Source organism: Apteryx rowi, unplaced genomic scaffold (assembly GCF_003343035.1).
Source record: "Apteryx rowi isolate R43461 unplaced genomic scaffold, aptRow1 scaffold_132, whole genome shotgun sequence".
Taxonomy (NCBI): Eukaryota; Metazoa; Chordata; class Aves; order Apterygiformes; family Apterygidae; genus Apteryx; species Apteryx rowi.
This window is the reverse complement of record NW_020447553.1, coordinates 652,328-658,401: the sequence shown is the minus strand read 5'-3', so window position 1 is coordinate 658,401 and position 6,074 is coordinate 652,328.

The window sequence follows — 6,074 nt, the reverse complement described above, 5'->3', positions numbered from 1 at the left end:
ACGATAATTCAGCTTGGTCAGTGAGCACAGAAAATATCTTCAGGTATCTTAGTTTCTTGGTTTCTTGATAACTTCTAGTTATCAGATTAGCTCCTTCACTCAGTATCTTTTTAAATAGCATCCATAAAATAATCTTAGTAAACAGAATATCTCACAAAAACTATGACAGTGTAGAAAACATCTTTTTGTGACTAAGTTAAAATGTCACAGATTCCCTTTACTGCACTTTCTTTGTTAAGGTTTTGCATTTCTCATTTGTAAATGCAAATTTCAATTCATTCTTTTACTTTACCAAATAATTCTCAGTAGCCACATGAAATTGCCTTCTCTGAGTTACTCAGAGTCTCTCAGTGTGTGATTGAAGCAGGACTGTGCAGTGCTCCTGGCACTCAGCTGGAGAAGGCATGCTGGAAGGCAAGGTTTCAAATGCTGTTACGAATCACAAGCTTCTGGAGTCTCACCGTGTAATTTTCTGTTCTCAGTACATTTTTCAGGTTGAGAAGAATGCAGTCGTGGGCCAAGGGCTCCAGCAGGGACCTTCTGACCTGCTGCGGATTTCCTAAGGGAAAGCCATCCCAGTGGGTGTGAGCTAGTGAGGGACACGCGTTCTGGTTACTGTGCAGTACCCATGTCCCTATCCAGCTGCATCCAGTCCTGCTCTAATACACCGTTTCTGTAGTAGATGTAGAGTTTTGTGTGGAAAAAAACAGCATAATAATCTTTATCCACTCCTGAATGTGAACAAGAATAATTTAGGACCATGTGAGAAAATGTTTATTCCAGAAAACTTGTCTGGATTTAGTTGGTTTGGAGAGGTGTTCAGACAGCATCCTGATAAGAAGAGTATGATACATAAACAGTGGGAGGTTGTTTTATGAACTTAGCTACTGGCTACCGATTAACTAGTCAATCATCTGGATCCTCCCTCTTGGGAAAGTTTGTTCCATCTTTAGATTCTGTAATATGCTAAATGGTTTATTCAAATTTAAATGCGTGTTTTGGTCTTTAAAGTAATTTGATCTACTGAAGATATGTTAATGTATTCTGAAGCCTGCTTATGCTTGTGTGTATCACCTTCCAATGGATAGGTTTTATCTGAGCTTTTAGTTTGGATTAGGACATCCTAAGCCACCACTCAAGTACATAGATGTTTGTTATAAAAGTTTTTACCATTAGAACAGGAGAGAGATGGAAAAAAAATACGTAAATGGGATCTGAGAGTGACTGTGACATTATTACAGCTATGTATGTAGGTTCTTACCTTGGTGATTTAGATCTCATATAAGCATCTAAACACTTGTGCTTTAGCAACCAAGTGTAACCTATCCCCAAACGAGATACTTCAAGAAAGCAAATATAGGAAAGCAAGTTTTTGAAACTAGCTTGGAGTCACCTTACCTGTCAAAGTCTGGTATTTTTGTTATTTAAATCCCTTGCTTGCTGTGACAGCCCTCTTTCTGATATGACTGGATGATCTTGTAGACACTCTCATTAGTACTTTCGAAATACATCTCATATGTGTTTGCATGGCTTATTCTAAAGCAACGTAACTGCTCTGTCTTGACCACTGGTATCTGAGGTGATGTCATGATCCTGTGTCATTTGTGAGACTAGGAGATTTGACAGTGGTTTTTGAGAATTTTTCCCTTCCCTCCTCTGGGCTTGGAAGTCCTTATTGTTAATATGCTAAGCAGTTAATTGCCAGAGCTTCCAAAGTACAATAGGGTCTTTTGGGCTATTTATGCCCTCTCTGCAGTGCGACAGAACAGATTTTTCTCTTACAGTCCTTTATTTATTCCTGCTTGAAATATGAATGAGTAAGCTTCACCCCTCACAAAAAAATCTTTAAATATGTATTAGGACTCCCCCCAACATGTCACATATTCCTTTAAACACCACTTTGGTTAATACTCACAGTCCTGGAAATGCTAATTATTAAACCAAAGTTTACAGAGGTACTTTACAACAACAACAAAAAAAAGCCATCATTATCTGCTGGCTATATTCTGAGCAGGTTGCAAGTGCATAGCCATTTGTAAGGAGCGATTGTCCAAGGCATCTACCTGCAGCTTTCTTAATGGATGGAAATTGTTAGTTTTCTTGAATGGACTGTAATGAACCTCTGGATAGGTTACACGTTCCTACATATTAATGTTATTGCAGAGGAAAGCCCAAATTGTAATAGAGCAGTGATTCCTTTAGTTTTAATGTCTTTTATGGTCTGAAAGTGTCTGCATAGGAGCACAGAATTATGCAATCAGACCCTTTTACAGAGGTGGTCTTGAAGACATCAAGCATAAGGCTCACTGACACTGACATACGGAGGGCTGTCAGATTACAGTCTGTACATGAATATTAGATCTGTTTTAGACCAACAGTCTTTCCCTGCAATTGCAGATGCTATCGTTAGAGCTGCTTGGTTACCAACGTGCTGTACACGGTGGCTCTGGTGCTGCCCAGCACTTAAGATCTCTTGCCAGTATATTCTGCGGTTGACAGCAAAAGCTACACATAACTACTCTGAATTACTACCATTGGTTTCTAAGACCTGTCCTTTACATTGGTGACTAAGCACAGATCTACCGTGCAATCTAGAAGCGTGATAGCAGCTCATGCAAGAATATTTGAACTAGCTTTAAGTTAGCCAGCTTGGCAGTAATAGCACAATCTGTAAAGTAGCACGGAGCTCAGAACTGGCTAGCCTGAATATTTATGCAAGATCCTCGGAAAGTTTTGCAACCTGTGCTGAATCTGGTATTTCTGCAGATCCGCTGCTTATTAATATAGTCACTGGATAGTTCAAAGCTAAGCAAGTATGTTTATGTGAGCTGTGATAACACCTTTGGATTGCAGCATAAATATCTTCTTAGCTGGCATCTGCCCTATTACGGTCAGGCAGATCCAGTCAGTGATTCCAAAGTTCACCCCAAGGTGCGTGTGCCAAGAGACAAGTGTTGTCTCCATGCAGGATGTCAGGGCACGCAGTCCCCATGGCTATATGAAAGTATTTATTGAGAAGGTGTACGAGCTCAGTTATACACGCAGTATTTCTCAGCTCTTTGCCCCTTTGGTAGCAGCCTCAGAAGCTGCTGAGTCATTTTGGTTTGGTTTAGGCAGGACGTGTGTTTCCAGTACTCGTCTCTGTAGTTTTTTTTCCTTTGCCTGTAATTTCCGGTTCTACTGTACAGACCTCAAATAAGGGAAAATTGCACCATTAACAGAATTTTCTGAGCTCTGGTCTGCACTGTGAACTGGACAAGGTGATGTTGTATTTCCTGGCTGTCTCTTGGTTGCAATTTATGCTTTGCGCTACTCAGGATAGTCACTAGCCCTACAGTGACTGCAGCTTTTTGATATGCCGGGGCTGATGTTATCCTGCTGTAGCTGCACAGATGCCCCACGCTGATGAAATGCAGTTTCTCTTGACTCATATCTCTCTGGGCCATGTATGCACCCTGTGCCTCACTGCGCTCTTAGGTAAGGACATCAAGCACAGGGCAGTTGTGACATCCCCTCAGTTCCCTTGAAATTCAACATCTTTGCTACTCCAAAAAGTACTCCAGAAAGCTGGGATGGCAGGCACACTGTGGGGTCCTGCTGATATGTCTTGGAGAACCGTGGTTTCATGAGCCTAAGGGACCACTCTTTCTTCTTCCTCCTGTAAGCATGGGGCAAACTGTATTTTCCCTGAAGAGTGGAAGTGAGAAGTTGCAGCCACATCAGTCAAAGAGCAGTTGAAATACTGTCTTTTTGACCCTGGCATATGACTTGGCTGCCATGTCCACTGTATAATCTTTCACAGAGGTCAGTGAAGAGTTCTGTGCAGCGGCCTCACACATCTTGGAGAGCTGCACTGGTATAAAGCTGCCCATGCCCAAAGCTGCTTATGCCCTGGTAAAATGTGGCTTGGTGTTTAGGCACTGGAGGCTCGCTTCTCTCTGCATTTTCCTGTGTCTTGACAAGTGCGCTGAGTTCCTGCTCTGCAAGCCCAAGATCTGTGGATGCATGCACATATTTGTTTTTTATGCCATGTCCTGAACAGGAACTCAAATGACAGATAGTAGGAAATGGAGTGGATTGATAGTAGAAAGACTGTGTTCCATTGTTAAGACTAAGTATATCAGTGTCTATATAGTACTTAAAAACACTTTTTACTCAAGAGGAATGAACTACTTACTTAAAGAAAAAAAAAAGTTCATATTCACATTTTATGAAAGGTACTTGAAAAATACCTACTTGACAGAATCAGTGACTCAGGCCAAGGTTTAAAATACTTAAGAATCAGCACAAGAAACCCAGGGTGTGTGTGTGACCTGACAGATGCTATTAGTCAAAGGAAGAAATGCTCTTAAACTGAGGTGCAGGTGCGCCTATTAGATGACCCACGCTGACACATAACTGATGCACATTCCTTTCGTTAGTTGTTTCCCCTTGCGCAGTTTACATACTTTTAAATACAAAATTGGGTGATAAAAATCACTCAGCCATTCAGTGAACATCCAAAATTCCATAAATTAAGCCACAAGCAAGAAGTATGTTTGCTATGTTTATATTAAGGATGTATGATGAAAATTTATACAGGTACAATTTCTTTGTGCCTACCTCACATAACATACAGATGCTCATCGTGAAATTTTTGTGTGTTACTCCTGCACTTATTTCTAAGTTTAGGAAGCACTATTTTTATATATTTGGAAAGTGAAGCCTTCATTGCAAACGATCTTTCTGCATAAGGTTTTTGACAGCTCATTAGCTCTGTGAGTTGCAAATTTATGGGACTTATCTTATTTATTAGGTACTTAGATGTAAGTGGGAAAGAAAAAACAGATGAAGAAATGATTTTTTTTCTTTTTTTCTAGAGATACTGCAAAGTTACTAGAATTTTTTGACAGAGGGACAATACCCACCAGGTTTTGGACACCACCTAGAAACCTTTCAGTGCAGATCTTTTGGAAAATATCTACAGCTTCTTAGAAAACAGCAAATTTATTTTGTCCCAGAGAGAAAAAAACAAAAAAAGAATATAGTTATATTTAACCTTTTCACATTCTAAGTAACAGGCTAGACATTTCACGACTAGATCATTTTCAGGTTTTTAAAATATGTGATAATGGGATATAAGGAAAACACAAGAAATCATAAATATGTCTGAGAAGCTCTAATGCAGTATTGTAAGAATGATGACAATATGTTTTCATATTTCCATGTCTCAGTCTTGCCTAAGCTATCAGGGAAAGTGTTCCTAATCCTCTGCAGGTTCCCATTATTATGGGTCAGTGGAGTGTTGGCTGCTAACATGATTATGGCTCTCTTTTTCCTACTAAGAGAAACAAGAGATGAAAGAGAAAGATTGAATGAAGACCAAAAGAGCCAGTATTAATTCATTCTTTCCTCCAAATGGATGAATACTCGCTGCATTAATTGCAGTTATGTTCAAGACTGTCAGCATCACTACACTCTGAAAATGTCAGCGTTTCCAAATGAATGTGGTATATGTGATGTTTTGCCTAAATTCTCTCCACAAGGCCATTTTCTGAGCACAAGCATTTATGTAGCTTAATAATGCAATGTTCAGCCAATGCTGCTTCACAATTGATTCAGTCAACACTTTGGATGATTGATAACTCCTTTTTCTTTTTGCTGGATTGTGCTCTATTAAATAATACCGAAAGGTTAGTATATATCTTTAAGCCCCATTCATTTATCATTGAATAAAGGTGATTTAACTCCTTTTAGCTACATGTCATTGGGAAAATTAAAGTCCTTCCGCTAGCAACCATTATTTCAGTTCTTTCTTCAGAACACTTTAACTAAAAAAGCTTTTTAAAACAATGATATGCATGCTAAGATTTAAAAAGAATGCTCTAAGCACATATATCACTTGGGTCATACTGCTGCGAGCATGTGTCATCCTCTCTGAAGTCAGTGGGACTGAACAGGGCTATAGATATTCCACACAAAACTAGGGTTTTAGAAAGGGCAACTGAGCACTTGCAAATCCAACTGAAATAAACTGCGGCTCAGGCTAATCACTTTTAGATATCAGGCTTTTAACCTTTAATGTGCACAGGTCC